This window comes from Protomyctophum bolini (assembly GCF_963924005.1).
Source record: "Protomyctophum bolini genome assembly, chromosome: 15".
NCBI lineage: Eukaryota > Metazoa > Chordata > Actinopteri > Myctophiformes > Myctophidae > Protomyctophum > Protomyctophum bolini.
In genome coordinates, this window is record NC_137876.1 from 18,250,549 (window position 1) to 18,267,830 (window position 17,282).

A 17,282-nucleotide genomic window follows, 5' to 3' on the forward strand; every position below is an offset into this window, starting at 1 on the left:
TAACTGTAGTGTGATTATCAATTTTGGAGGAGTAGTGTCGTTATATTACTCGCTACCGACCAAAGTAGTGTCGTTACAGTAACGATATTTTCCGTTACTCGTTACACCCAACTCTGGCTATAACCCATCGTTTTTGTCATTTCGTCATTTTTTTCAAATCCTCAAAAATGATGAAAAACGGCGCGGTATAGTATGCCATACGATATGGGCTATAACCCATGGTCCAAAATGATGAGAAACGAGGCTAACTTTTTTTTTCAAAATTTCAAAAAACATGGGCTATAACCCATCGTTTTTGTCATTTCGTCATTTTTTTCAAATCCTCAAAAATGATGAAAAACGGCGCGCTATAGTATGCCGTACGATATGGGCTATAGTCCATGGTCCAAAATGATGAGAAACGAGGCTAACTTTTTTTTTCAAAATTTAAAAAAACATGGGCTATAACCCATCGTTTTTGTCATTTCGTCATTTTTTTCAAATCCTCAAAAATTATGAAAAACGGCGCGTTATAGTATGCCGTACGATATGGGCTATAGCCCATGGTCCAAAATGATGAGAAACGAGGCTAACTTTTTTTTAAAAATTTCAAAAAACATGGGCTATAACCCATCGTTTTTGTCATTTCGTCATTTTTTTCAAATCCTCAAAAATGATGAAAAATGGCGCGCTATAGTATGCCGTACGATATGGGCTATAGCCCATGGTCCAAAATGATGAGAAACGAGGCTAACTTTTTTTTTCAAAATTTCAAAAAACATGGGCTATAACCCATCGTTTTTGTCATTTCGTCATTTTTTTCAAATCCTCAAAAATGATGAAAAACGGCACGCTATAGTACGCCGTACGATATGGGCTATAGCCCATGGTCCAAAATGATGAGAAACGAGGCTAACTTTTTTTTTCAAAATTTCAAAAAACATGGGCTATAACCCATCGTTTTTGTCATTTCGTCATTTTTTTCAAATCCTCAAAAATGATGAAAAACGGCGCGCTATAGTATGCCGTACGATATGGGCTATAGTCCATGGTCCAAAATGATGAGAAACGAGGCTAACTTTTTTTTTCAAAATTTCAAAAAACATGGGCTATAACCCATCGTTTTTGTCATTTCGTCATTTTTTTCAAATCCTCAAAAATGATGAAAAACGGCGCGCTATAGTATGCCGTACGATATGGGCTATAGCCCATGGTCCAAAATGATGAGAAACGAGGCTAACTTTTTTTTTTTTAAATTCAAAAAACATGGGCTATAACCCATCGTTTTTGTCATTTCGTCATTTTTTTCAAATCCTCAAAAATGATGAAAAACGGCGCGCTATAGTATGCCGTACGATATGGGCTATAGCCCATGGTCCAAAATGATGAGAAACGAGGCTAACTTTTTTTTTCAAAATTTCAAAAAACATGGGCTATAACCCATCGTTTTTGTCATTTCGTCATTTTTTTCAACTCCTCAAAAATTATGAAAAACGGCGCGCTATAGTATGCCGTACGATATGGGCTATAGCCCATGGTCCAAAATGATGAGAAACGAGGCTAACTTTTTTTTTCAAAATTTCAAAAAACATGGGCTATAACCCATCGTTTTTGTCATTTCGTCATTTTTTTCAAATCCTCAAAAATGATGAAAAATGGCGCGCTATAGTATGCCGTACGATATGGGCTATAGCCCATGGTCCAAAATGATGAGAAACGAGGCTAACTTTTTTTTTCAAAATTTCAAAAAACATGGGCTATAACCCATCTTTTTTGTCATTTCGTAATTTTTTTCAAATCCTCAAAAATGATGAAAAACGGCGCGCTATAGTATGCCGTACGATATGGGCTATAGTCCATGGTCCAAAATGATGAGAAACGAGGCTAACTTTTTTTTTCAAAATTTCAAAAAACATGGGCTATAACCCATCGTTTTTGTCATTTCGTCATTTTTTTCAAATCCTCAAAAATGATGAAAAACGGCGCGCTATAGTATGCCGTACGATATGGGCTACAGCCCATGGTCCAAAATGATGAGAAACGAGGCTAACTTTTTTTTTTTTAAATTCAAAAAACATGGGCTATAACCCATCGTTTTTGTCATTTCGTCATTTTTTTCAAATCCTCAAAAATGATGAAAAACGGCGCGCTATAGTATGCCATACGATATGGGCTATAGCCCATGGTCCAAAATGATGAGAAACGAGGCTAACTTTTTTTTTCAAAATTTCAAAAAACATGGGCTATAACCCATCGTTTTTGTCATTTCGTCATTTTTTTCAAATCTTCAAAAATGATGAAAAACGGCGCGCTATAGTATGCCGTACAATATGGGCTATAGTCCATGGTCCAAAATGATGAGAAACGAGGCTAACTTCTTTTTTCAAATTTCAAAAAACATGGGCTATAACCCATCGTTTTTGTCATTTCGTCATTTTTTTCAAATCCTCAAAAATGATGAAAAACGGCGCGCTATAGTATGCCGTACGATATGGGCTATAGCCCATGGTCCAAAATGATGAGAAACGAGGCTAACTTTTTTTTTCAAAATTTCAAAAAACATGGGCTATAACCCATCGTTTTTGTCATTTCGTCATTTTTTTCAAATCCTCAAAAATGATGAAAAACGGCGCGCTATAGTATGCCGTACGATATGGGCTATAACCCATGGTCCAAAATGATGAGAAACGAGGCTAACTTTTTTTTTCAAAATTTCAAAAAACATGGGCTATAACCCATCGTTTTTGTCATTTCGTCATTTTTTTCAAATCCTCAAAAATGATGAAAAACGGCGCGCTATAGTATGCCGTACGATATGGGCTATAGTCCATGGTCCAAAATGATGAGAAACGAGGCTAACTTTTTTTTTCAAAATTTCAAAAAACATGGGCTATAACCCATCGTTTTTGTCATTTCGTCATTTTTTTCAAATCCTCAAAAATGATGAAAAACGGCGCGCTATAGTATGCCGTACGATATGGGCTACAGCCCATGGTCCAAAATGATGAGAAACGAGGCTAACTTTTTTTTTTTTTAATTCAAAAAACATGGGCTATAACCCATCGTTTTTGTCATTTCGTCATTTTTTTCAAATCCTCAAAAATGATGAAAAACGGCGCGCTATAGTATGCCATACGATATGGGCTATAGCCCATGGTCCAAAATGATGAGAAACGAGGCTAACTTTTTTTTTCAAAATTTCAAAAAACATGGGCTATAACCCATCGTTTTTGTCATTTCGTCATTTTTTTCAAATCTTCAAAAATGATGAAAAACGGCGCGCTATAGTATGCCGTACAATATGGGCTATAGTCCATGGTCCAAAATGATGAGAAACGAGGCTAACTTCTTTTTTCAAATTTCAAAAAACATGGGCTATAACCCATCGTTTTTGTCATTTCGTCATTTTTTTCAAATCCTCAAAAATGATGAAAAACGGCGCGCTATAGTATGCCGTACGATATGGGCTATAGCCCATGGTCCAAAATGATGAGAAACGAGGCTAACTTTTTTTTTCAAAATTTCAAAAAACATGGGCTATAACCCATCGTTTTTGTCATTTCGTCATTTTTTTCAAATCCTCAAAAATGATGAAAAACGGCGCGCTATAGTATGCCGTACGATATGGGCTATAACCCATGGTCCAAAATGATGAGAAACGAGGCTAACTTTTTTTTTCAAAATTTCAAAAAACATGGGCTATAACCCATCGTTTTTGTCATTTCGTCATTTTTTTCAAATCCTCAAAAATGATGAAAAACGGCGCGCTATAGTATGCCGTACGATATGGGCTATAGTCCATGGTCCAAAATGATGAGAAACGAGGCTAACTTTTTTTTTCAAAATTTAAAAAAACATGGGCTATAACCCATCGTTTTTGTCATTTCGTCATTTTTTTCAAATCCTCAAAAATGATGAAAAACGGCGCGCTATAGTATGCCGTACGATATGGGCTATAGCCCATGGTCCAAAATGATGAGAAACGAGGCTAACTTTTTTTTTCAAAATTTCAAAAAACATGGGCTATAACCCATCGTTTTTGTCATTTCGTCATTTTTTTCAAATCCTCAAAAATTATGAAAAACGGCGCGCTATAGTATGCCGTACGATATGGGCTATAGCCCATGGTCCAAAATGATGAGAAACGAGGCTAACTTTTTTTTTCAAAATTTCAAAAAACATGGGCTATAACCCATCGTTTTTGTCATTTCGTCATTTTTTTCAAATCCTCAAAAATGATGAAAAATGGCGCGCTATAGTATGCCGTACGATATGGGCTATAGCCCATGGTCCAAAATGATGAGAAACGAGGCTAACTTTTTTTTTCAAAATTTCAAAAAACATGGGCTATAACCCATCGTTTTTGTCATTTCGTCATTTTTTTCAAATCTTCAAAAATGATGAAAAACGGCGCGCTATAGTATGCCGTACAATATGGGCTATAGTCCATGGTCCAAAATGATGAGAAACGAGGCTAACTTCTTTTTTCAAATTTCAAAAAACATGGGCTATAACCCATCGTTTTTGTCATTTCGTCATTTTTTTCAAATCCTCAAAAATGATGAAAAACGGCGCGCTATAGTATGCCGTACGTTATGGGCTATAGCCCATGGTCCAAAATGATGAGAAACGAGGCTAACTTTTTTTTTCAAAATTTCAAAAAACATGGGCTATAACCCATCGTTTTTGTCATTTCGTCATTTTTTTCAAATCTTCAAAAATGATGAAAAACGGCGCGCTATAGTATGCCGTACGATATGGGCTATAGTCCATGGTCCAAAATGATGAGAAACGAGGCTAACTTTTTTTTTCAAAATTTCAAAAAACATGGGCTATAACCCATCGTTTTTGTCATTTCGTCATTTTTTTCAAATCCTCAAAAATGATGAAAAACGGCGCGCTATAGTATGCCGTACGATATGGGCTATAACCCATGGTCCAAAATGATGAGAAACGAGGCTAACTTTTTTTTTCAAAATTTAAAAAAACATGGGCTATAACCCATCGTTTTTGTCATTTCGTCATTTTTTTCAAATCCTCAAAAATGATGAAAAACGGCGCGCTATAGTATGCCGTACGATATGGGCTATAGCCCATGGTCCAAAATGATGAGAAACGAGGCTAACTTTTTTTTTCAAAATTTCAAAAAACATGGGCTATAACCCATCGTTTTTGTCATTTCGTCATTTTTTTCAAATCCTCAAAAATTATGAAAAACGGCGCGCTATAGTATGCCGTACGATATGGGCTATAGCCCATGGTCCAAAATGATGAGAAACGAGGCTAACTTTTTTTTTCAAAATTTCAAAAAACATGGGCTATAACCCATCGTTTTTGTCATTTCGTCATTTTTTTCAAATCCTCAAAAATGATGAAAAATGGCGCGCTATAGTATGCCGTACGATATGGGCTATAGCCCATGGTCCAAAATGATGAGAAACGAGGCTAACTTTTTTTTTCAAAATTTCAAAAAACATGGGCTATAACCCATCGTTTTTGTCATTTCGTCATTTTTTTCAAATCCTCAAAAATGATGAAAAACGGCGCGCTATAGTACGCCGTACGATATGGGCTATAGCCCATGGTCCAAAATGATGAGAAACGAGGCTAACTTTTTTTTTCAAAATTTCAAAAAACATGGGCTATAACCCATCGTTTTTGTCATTTCGTCATTTTTTTCAAATCCTCAAAAATGATGAAAAACGGCGCGCTATAGTATGCCGTACGATATGGGCTATAGTCCATGGTCCAAAATGATGAGAAACGAGGCTAACTTTTTTTTTCAAAATTTCAAAAAACATGGGCTATAACCCATCGTTTTTGTCATTTCGTCATTTTTTTCAAATCCTCAAAAATGATGAAAAACGGCGCGCTATAGTATGCCGTACGATATGGGCTATAGCCCATGGTCCAAAATGATGAGAAACGAGGCTAACTTTTTTTTTCAAAATTTCAAAAAACATGGGCTATAACCCATCGTTTTTGTCATTTCGTCATTTTTTTCAAATCCTCAAAAATGATGAAAAACGGCGCGCTATAGTATGCCGTACGATATGGGCTATAGCCCATGGTCCAAAATGATGAGAAACGAGGCTAACTTTTTTTTTCAAAATTTCAAAAAACATGGGCTATAACCCATCGTTTTTGTCATTTCGTCATTTTTTTCAAATCCTCAAAAATGATGAAAAATGGCGCGCTATAGTATGCCGTACGATATGGGCTATAGCCCATGGTCCAAAATGATGAGAAACGAGGCTAACTTTTTTTTTCAAAATTTCAAAAAACATGGGCTATAACCCATCGTTTTTGTCATTTCGTCATTTTTTTCAAATCCTCAAAAATGATGAAAAACGGCGCGCTATAGTACGCCGTACGATATGGGCTATAGCCCATGGTCCAAAATGATGAGAAACGAGGCTAACTTTTTTTTTCAAAATTTAAAAAAACATGGGCTATAACCCATCGTTTTTGTCATTTCGTCATTTTTTTCAAATCCTCAAAAATGATGAAAAACGGCGCGCTATAGTATGCCGTACGATATGGGCTATAGTCCATGGTCCAAAATGATGAGAAACGAGGCTAACTTTTTTTTTCAAAATTTCAAAAAACATGGGCTATAACCCATCGTTTTTGTCATTTCGTCATTTTTTTCAAATCCTCAAAAATGATGAAAAACGGCGCGCTATAGTATGCCGTACGATATGGGCTATAGCCCATGGTCCAAAATGATGAGAAACGAGGCTAACTTTTTTTTTTTTAAATTAAAAAAACATGGGCTATAACCCATCGTTTTTGTCATTTCGTCATTTTTTTCAAATCCTCAAAAATGATGAAAAACGGCGCGCTATAGTATGCCATACGATATGGGCTATAGCCCATGGTCCAAAATGATGAGAAACGAGGCTAACTTTTTTTTTCAAAATTTCAAAAAACATGGGCTATAACCCATCGTTTTTGTCATTTCGTCATTTTTTTCAAATCTTCAAAAATGATGAAAAACGGCGCGCTATAGTATGCCGTACAATATGGGCTATAGTCCATGGTCCAAAATGATGAGAAACGAGGCTAACTTCTTTTTTCAAATTTCAAAAAACATGGGCTATAACCCATCGTTTTTGTCATTTCGTCATTTTTTTCAAATCCTCAAAAATGATGAAAAACGGCGCGCTATAGTATGCCGTACGATATGGGCTATAGCCCATGGTCCAAAATGATGAGAAACGAGGCTAACTTTTTTTTTCAAAATTTCAAAAAACATGGGCTATAACCCATCGTTTTTGTCATTTCGTCATTTTTTTCAAATCTTCAAAAATGATGAAAAACGGCGCGCTATAGTATGCCGTACGATATGGGCTATAGTCCATGGTCCAAAATGATAAGAAACGAGGCTAACTTTTTTTTTCAAAATTTCAAAAAACATGGGCTATAACCCATCGTTTTTGTCATTTCGTCATTTTTTTCAAATCCTCAAAAATGATGAAAACGGCGCGCTATAGTATGCCGTACGATATGGGCTATAGCCCATGGTCCAAAATGATGACAAACGAGGCTAACTTTTTTTTTCAAAATTTCAAAAAACATGGGCTATAACCCATCGTTTTTGTCATTTTGTCATTTTTTTCAAATCCTCAAAAATGATGAAAAACGGCGCGCTATAGTATGCCGTACGATATGGGCTATAGCCCATGGTCCAAAATGATGAGAAACGAGGCTAACTTTTTTTTTCAAAATTTCAAAAAACATGGGCTATAACCCATCGTTTTTGTCATTTCGTCATTTTTTTCAAATCCTCAAAAATGATGAAAAATGGCGCGCTATAGTATGCCGTACGATATGGGCTATAGCCCATGGTCCAAAATGATGAGAAACGAGGCTAACTTTTTTTTTCAAAATTTCAAAAAACATGGGCTATAACCCATCGTTTTTGTCATTTCGTCATTTTTTTCAAATCCTCAAAAATGATGAAAAACGGCGTGCTATAGTATGCCGTACGGTAGGAGCTATAGCCCATGTTCAAAAATGATGAAAAATGAGGATAACATTTTTTTCAAAAATTCAAAAAACGATGGGCTATAACCCATGTTTTTTGAAATTTTGAATTTTCTTCAAATCCTCAAAAATGATGAAAAACGGCGTGCTATAGTATGCCGTACGGTAGGGGCTATAGCCCATGTTCAAAAATGATGAAAAATGAGGATAACATTTTTTTCAAAAATTCAAAAAACGATGGGCTATAACCCATGTTTTTTGAAATTTTGAATTTTCTTCAAATCCTCAAAAATGATGAAAAACGGCGTGCTATAGTATGCCGTACGGTAGGAGCTATAGCCCATGTTCAAAAATGATGAAAAATGAGGATAACATTTTTTTCAAAAATTCAAAAAACGATGGGCTATAACCCATGTTTTTTGAAATTTTGAATTTTCTTCAAATCCTCAAAAATGATGAAAAACGGCGTGCTATAGTATGCCGTACGGTAGGGGCTATAGCCCATGTTCAAAAATGATGAAAAATGAGGATAACATTTTTTTCAAAAATTAAAAAAACGATGGGCTATAACCCATGTTTTTTGAAATTTTGAATTTTCTTCAAATCCTCAAAAATGATGAAAAACGGCGTGCTATAGTATGCCGTACGGTAGGGGCTATAGCCCATGTTCAAAAATGATGAAAAATGAGTGATAACATTTTTTTCAAAAATTCAAAAAACAATGGTCTATAACCCATGTTTTTTGAAATTTTGAATTTTCTTCAAATCCTCAAAAATGATGAAAAACGGCGTGCTATAGTATGCCGTACGGTAGGGGCTATAGCCCATGTTCAAAAATGATGAAAAATGAGGATAACATTTTTTTCAAAAATAAAAAAAACGATGGGCTATAACCCATGTTTTTTGAAATTTTGAATTTTCTTCAAATCCTCAAAAATGATGAAAAACGGCGTGCTATAGTATGCCGTACGGTAGGGGCTATAGCCCATGTTCAAAAATGATGAAAAATGAGTGATAACATTTTTTTCAAAAATTCAAAAAACAATGGGCTATAACCCATGTTTTTTGAAATTTTGAATTTTCTTCAAATCCTCAAAAATGATGAAAAACGGCGTGCTATAGTATGCCGTACGGTAGGGGCTATAGCCCATGTTCAAAAATGATGAAAAATGAGGATAACATTTTTTTCAAAAATTAAAAAAACGATGGGCTATAACCCATGTTTTTTGAAATTTTGAATTTTCTTCAAATCCTCAAAAATGATGAAAAACGGCGTGCTATAGTATGCCGTACGGTAGGGGCTATAGCCCATGTTCAAAAATGATGAAAAATGAGTGATAACATTTTTTTCAAAAATTCAAAAAACAATGGGCTATAACCCATGTTTTTTGAAATTTTGAAATTTCTTCAAATCCTCAAAAATGATGAAAAACGGCGTGCTATAGTATGCCGTACGGTAGGGGCTATAGCCCATGTTCAAAAATTATGAAAAATGAGGATAACATTTTTTTCAAAAATTCAAAAAACGATGGGCTATAACCCATGTTTTTTGAAATTTTGAATTTTCTTCAAATCCTCAAAAATGATGAAAAACGGCGTGCTATAGTATGCCGTACGGTAGGGGCTATAGCCCATGTTCAAAAATGATGAAAAATGAGGATAACATTTTTTTCAAAAATTCAAAAAACGATGGGCTATAACCCATGTTTTTTGAAATTTTGAATTTTCTTCAAATCCTCAAAAATGATGAAAAACGGCGTGCTATAGTATGCCGTACGGTAGGGGCTATAGCCCATGTTCAAAAATGATGAAAAATGAGGATAACATTTTTTTCAAAAATTCAAAAAACGATGGGCTATAACCCATGTTTTTTGAAATTTTGAATTTTCTTCAAATCCTCAAAAATGATGAAAAACGGCGTGCTATAGTATGCCGTACGGTAGGAGCTATAGCCCATGTTCAAAAATGATGAAAAATGAGGATAACATTTTTTTTCAAAAATTCAAAAAACGATGGGCTATAACCCATGTTTTTTGAAATTTTGAATTTTCTTCAAATCCTCAAAAATGATGAAAAACGGCGTGCTATAGTATGCCGTACGGTAGGAGCTATAGCCCCTGTTCAAAAATGATGAAAAATGAGGATAACATTTTTTTCAAAAATTCAAAAAACGATGGGCTATAACCCATGTTTTTTGAAATTTTGAATTTTCTTCAAATCCTCAAAAAGGATGAAAAACGGCGTGCTATAGTATGCCGTACGGTAGGGGCTATAGCCCATGTTCAAAAATGATGAAAAATGAGGATAACATTTTTTTCAAAAATTCAAAAAACGATGGGCTATAACCCATGTTTTTTGAAATTTTGAATTTTCTTCAAATCCTCAAAAATGATGAAAAACGGCGTGCTATAGTATGCCGTACGGTAGGAGCTATAGCCCATGTTCAAAAATGATGAAAAATGAGGATAACATTTTTTTCAAAAATTCAAAAAACGATGGGCTATAACCCATGTTTTTTGAAATTTTTAATTTTCTTCAAATCCTCAAAAAGGATGAAAAACGGCGTGCTATAGTATGCCGTACGGTAGGGGCTATAGCCCATGTTCAAAAATGATGAAAAATGAGGATAACATTTTTTTCAAAAATTCAAAAAATGATGGGCTTTAACCCATGTTTTTTGAAATTTTGAATTTTCTTCAAATCCTCAAAAATGATGAAAAACGGCGTGCTATAGTATGCCGTACGGTAGGAGCTATAGCCCATGTTCAAAAATGATGAAAAATGAGGATAACATTTTTTTCAAAAATTCAAAAAACAATGGGCTATAACCCATGTTTTTTGAAATTTTGAATTTTCTTCAAATCCTCAAAAATGATGAAAAACGGCGTGCTATAGTATGCCGTACGGTAGGGGCTATAGCCCATGTTCAAAAATGATGAAAAATGAGGATAACATTTTTTTCAAAATAAAAACAATGGGCTATAACCCATGTTTTTTGAAATTTTGAAATTTCTTCAAATCCTCAAAAATGATGAAAAACGGCGTGCTATAGTATGCCGTACGGTAGGGGCTATAGCCCATGTTCAAAAATGATGAAAAATGAGGATAACATTTTTTTCAAAAATTCTAAAAACAATGGGCTATAACCCATGTTTTTTGAAATTTTGAAATTTCTTCAAATCCTCAAAAATGATGAAAAACGGCGTGCTATAGTATGCCGTACGGTAGGGGCTATAGCCCATGTTCAAAAATGATGAAAAATGAGGATAACATTTTTTTCAAAAATTCAAAAAACAATGGGCTATAACCCATGTTTTTTGAAATTTTGAATTTTCTTCAAATCCTCAAAAATGATGAAAAACGGCGTGCTATAGTATGCCGTACGGTAGGGGCTATAGCCCATGTTCAAAAATGATGAAAAATGAGGATAACATTTTTTTCAAAAATTCTAAAAACAATGGGCTATAACCCATGTTTTTTGAAATTTTGAAATTTCTTCAAATCCTCAAAAATGATGAAAAACGGCGTGCTATAGTATGCCGTACGGTAGGGGCTATAGCCCATGTTCAAAAATGATGAAAAATGAGGATAACATTTTTTTTCAAAAATTCAAAAAACGATGGGCTATAACCCATGTTTTTTGAAATTTTGAATTTTCTTCAAATCCTCAAAAATGATGAAAAACGGCGTGCTATAGTATGCCGTACGGTAGGGGCTATAGCCCATGTTCAAAAATGATGAAAAATGAGGATAACATTTTTTTCAAAAATTCAAAAAACGATGGGCTATAACCCATGTTTTTTGAAATTTTGAATTTTCTTCAAATCCTCAAAAATGATGAAAAACGGCGTGCTATAGTATGCCGTACGGTAGGGGCTATAGCCCATGTTCAAAAATGATGAAAAATGAGGATAACATTTTTTTCAAAAATTCTAAAAACAATGGGCTATAACCCATGTTTTTTGAAATTTTGAAATTTCTTCAAATCCTCAAAAATGATGAAAAACGGCGTGCTATAGTATGCCGTACGGTAGGGGCTATAGCCCATGTTCAAAAATGATGAAAAATGAGGATAACATTTTTTTCAAAAATTCAAAAAACGATGGGCTATAACCCATGTTTTTTGAAATTTTGAATTTTCTTCAAATCCTCAAAAATGATGAAAAACGGCGTGCTATAGTATGCCGTACGGTAGGGGCTATAGCCCATGTTCAAAAATGATGAAAAATGAGGATAACATTTTTTTCAAAAATTCAAAAAACGATGGGCTATAACCCATGTTTTTTGAAATTTTGAATTTTCTTCAAATCCTCAAAAATGATGAAAAACGGCGTGCTATAGTATGCCGTACGGTAGGGGCTATAGCCCATGTTCAAAAATGATGAAAAATGAGTGATAACATTTTTTTCAAAAATTCAAAAAACAATGGGCTATAACCCATGTTTTTTGAAATTTTGAATTTTCTTCAAATCCTCAAAAATGATGAAAAACGGCGTGCTATAGTATGCCGTACGGTAGGGGCTATAGCCCATGTTCAAAAATGATGAAAAATGAGGATAACATTTTTTTCAAAAATTCTAAAAACAATGGGCTATAACCCATGTTTTTTGAAATTTTGAAATTTCTTCAAATCCTCAAAAATGATGAAAAACGGCGTGCTATAGTATGCCGTACGGTAGGGGCTATAGCCCATGTTCAAAAATGATGAAAAATGAGGATAACATTTTTTTCAAAAATTCAAAAAACGATGGGCTATAACCCATGTTTTTTGAAATTTTGAATTTTCTTCAAATCCTCAAAAATGATGAAAAACGGCGTGCTATAGTATGCCGTACGGTAGGGGCTATAGCCCATGTTCAAAAATGATGAAAAATGAGGATAACATTTTTTTCAAAAATTCTAAAAACAATGGGCTATAACCCATGTTTTTTGAAATTTTGAAATTTCTTCAAATCCTCAAAAATGATGAAAAACGGCGTGCTATAGTATGCCGTACGGTAGGGGCTATAGCCCATGTTCAAAAATGATGAAAAATGAGGATAACATTTTTTTCAAAAATTCAAAAAACGATGGGCTATAACCCATGTTTTTTGAAATTTTGAATTTTCTTCAAATCCTCAAAAATGATGAAAAACGGCGTGCTATAGTATGCCGTACGGTAGGGGCTATAGCCCATGTTCAAAAATGATGAAAAATGAGGATAACATTTTTTTCAAAAATTCAAAAAACGATGGGCTATAACCCATGTTTTTTGAAATTTTGAATTTTCTTCAAATCCTCAAAAATGATGAAAAACGGCGTGCTATAGTATGCCGTACGATATGGGCTATAGCCCATGGTCCAAAATGATGAGAAACGAGGCTAACTTTTTTTTTCAAAATTTCAAAAAACATGGGCTATAACCCATCGTTTTTGTCATTTTGTCATTTTTTTCAAATCCTCAAAAATGATGAAAAACGGCTCGCTATAGTATGCCGTACGATATGGGCTATAGTCCATGGTCCAAAATGATGAGAAACGAGGCTAACTTCTTTTTTCAAATTTCAAAAAACATGGGCTATAACCCATCGTTTTTGTCATTTCGTCATTTTTTTCAAATCCTCAAAAATGATGAAAAACGGCGCGCTATAGTATGCCGTACGATATGGGCTATAGCCCATGGTCCAAAATGATGAGAAACGAGGCTAACTTCTTTTTTCAAATTTCAAAAAACATGGGCTATAACCCATCGTTTTTGTCATTTCGTCATTTTTTTCAAATCCTCAAAAATGATGAAAAACGGCGCGCTATAGTATGCCGTACGATATGGGCTATAGTCCATGGTCCAAAATGATGAGAAACGAGGCTAACTTTTTTTTTCAAAATTTCAAAAAACATGGGCTATAACCCATCGTTTTTGTCATTTCGTCATTTTTTTCAAATCCTCAAAAATGATGAAAAACGGCGCGCTATAGTATGCCGTACGATATGGGCTATAGCCCATGGTCCAAAATGATGAGAAACGAGGCTAACTTTTTTTTTCAAAATTTCAAAAGACATGGGCTATAACCCATCGTTTTTGTCATTTCGTCATTTTTTTCAAATCCTCAAAAATGATGAAAAACGGCGCGCTATAGTACGCCGTACGATATGGGCTATAGCCCATGGTCCAAAATGATGAGAAACGAGGCTAATTTTTTTTTCAAAATTTCAAAAAACATGGGCTATAACCCATCGTTTTTGTCATTTCGTCATTTTTTTCAAATCCTCAAAAATGATGAAAAACGGCGCGCTATAGTATGCCGTACGATATGGGCTATAGTCCATGGTCCAAAATGATGAGAAACGAGGCTAACTTTTTTTTTCAAAATTTCAAAAAACATGGGCTATAACCCATCGTTTTTGTCATTTCGTCATTTTTTTCAAATCCTCAAAAATGATGAAAAATGGCGCGCTATAGTATGCCGTACGATATGGGCTATAGCCCATGGTCCAAAATGATGAGAAACGAGGCTAACTTTTTTTTTCAAAATTTCAAAAAACATGGGCTATAACCCATCGTTTTTGTCATTTCGTCATTTTTTTCAAATCCTCAAAAATGATGAAAAATGGCGCGCTATAGTATGCCGTACGATATGGGCTATAGCCCATGGTCCAAAATGATGAGAAACGAGGCTAACTTTTTTTTTCAAAATTTCAAAAAACATGGGCTATAACCCATCGTTTTTGTCATTTTGTCATTTTTTTCAAATCCTCAAAAATGATGAAAAACGGCTCGCTATAGTATGCCGTACGATATGGGCTATAGTCCATGGTCCAAAATGATGAGAAACGAGGCTAACTTCTTTTTTCAAATTTCAAAAAACATGGGCTATAACCCATCGTTTTTGTCATTTCGTCATTTTTTTCAAATCCTCAAAAATGATGAAAAACGGCGCGCTATAGTATGCCGTACGATATGGGCTATAGCCCATGGTCCAAAATGATGAGAAACGAGGCTAACTTCTTTTTTCAAATTTCAAAAAACATGGGCTATAACCCATCGTTTTTGTCATTTCGTCATTTTTTTCAAATCCTCAAAAATGATGAAAAACGGCGCGCTATAGTATGCCGTACGATATGGGCTATAGTCCATGGTCCAAAATGATGAGAAACGAGGCTAACTTTTTTTTTCAAAATTTCAAAAAACATGGGCTATAACCCATCGTTTTTGTCATTTCGTCATTTTTTTCAAATCCTCAAAAATGATGAAAAACGGCGCGCTATAGTATGCCGTACGATATGGGCTATAGCCCATGGTCCAAAATGATGAGAAACGAGGCTAACTTTTTTTTTCAAAATTTCAAAAGACATGGGCTATAACCCATCGTTTTTGTCATTTCGTCATTTTTTTCAAATCCTCAAAAATGATGAAAAACGGCGCGCTATAGTACGCCGTACGATATGGGCTATAGCCCATGGTCCAAAATGATGAGAAACGAGGCTAATTTTTTTTTCAAAATTTCAAAAAACATGGGCTATAACCCATCGTTTTTGTCATTTCGTCATTTTTTTCAAATCCTCAAAAATGATGAAAAACGGCGCGCTATAGTATGCCGTACGATATGGGCTATAGTCCATGGTCCAAAATGATGAGAAACGAGGCTAACTTTTTTTTTCAAAATTTCAAAAAACATGGGCTATAACCCATCGTTTTTGTCATTTCGTCATTTTTTTCAAATCCTCAAAAATGATGAAAAATGGCGCGCTATAGTATGCCGTACGATATGGGCTATAGCCCATGGTCCAAAATGATGAGAAACGAGGCTAACTTTTTTTTTCAAAATTTCAAAAAACATGGGCTATAACCCATCGTTTTTGTCATTTCGTCATTTTTTTCAAATCCTCAAAAATGATGAAAAACGGCGCGCTATAGTACGCCGTACGATATGGGCTATAGCCCATGGTCCAAAATGATGAGAAACGAGGCTAACCTTTTTTTTCAAAATTTCAAAAAACATGGGCTATAACCCATCGTTTTTGTCATTTCGTCATTTTTTTCAAATCCTCAAAAATGATGAAAAACGGCGCGCTATAGTATGCCGTACGATATGGGCTATAGCCCATGGTCCAAAATGATGAGAAACGAGGCTAACTTTTTTTTTCAAAATTTCAAAAGACATGGGCTATAACCCATCGTTTTTGTCATTTCGTCATTTTTTTCAAATCCTCAAAAATGATGAAAAACGGCGCGCTATAGTACGCCGTACGATATGGGCTATAGCCCATGGTCCAAAATGATGAGAAACGAGGCTAATTTTTTTTTCAAAATTTCAAAAAACATGGGCTATAACCCATCGTTTTTGTCATTTCGTCATTTTTTTCAAATCCTCAAAAATGATGAAAAACGGCGCGCTATAGTATGCCGTACGATATGGGCTATAGTCCATGGTCCAAAATGATGAGAAACGAGGCTAACTTTTTTTTTCAAAATTTCAAAAAACATGGGCTATAACCCATCGTTTTTGTCATTTCGTCATTTTTTTCAAATCCTCAAAAATGATGAAAAATGGCGCGCTATAGTATGCCGTACGATATGGGCTATAGCCCATGGTCCAAAATGATGAGAAACGAGGCTAACTTTTTTTTTCAAAATTTCAAAAAACATGGGCTATAACCCATCGTTTTTGTCATTTCGTCATTTTTTTCAAATCCTCAAAAATGATGAAAAACGGCGCGCTATAGTACGCCGTACGATATGGGCTATAGCCCATGGTCCAAAATGATGAGAAACGAGGCTAACCTTTTTTTTCAAAATTTCAAAAAACATGGGCTATAACCCATCGTTTTTGTCATTTCGTCATTTTTTTCAAATCCTCAAAAATGATGAAAAACGGCGCGCTATAGTATGCCGTACGATATGGGCTATAGCCCATGGTCAAAAATGATGAGAAACGAGGCTAACTTTATTTTTCAAAATTTCAAAAAACATGGGCTATAACCCATCGTTTTTGTCATTTCGTCATTTTTTTCAAATCCTCAAAAATGATGAAAAATGGCGCGCTATAGTATGCCGTACGATATGGGCTATAGCCCATGGTCCAAAATGATGAGAAACGAGGCTAACTTTTTTTTTCAAAATTTCAAAAAACATGGGCTATAACCCATCGTTTTTGTCATTTCGTCATTTTTTTCAAATCCTCAAAAATGATGAAAAACGGCGCGCTATAGTACGCCGTACGATATGGGCTATAGCCCATGGTCCAAAATGATGAGAAACGAGGCTAACCTTTTTTTTCAAAATTTCAAAAAACATGGGCTATAACCCATCGTTTTTGTCATTTCGTCATTTTTTT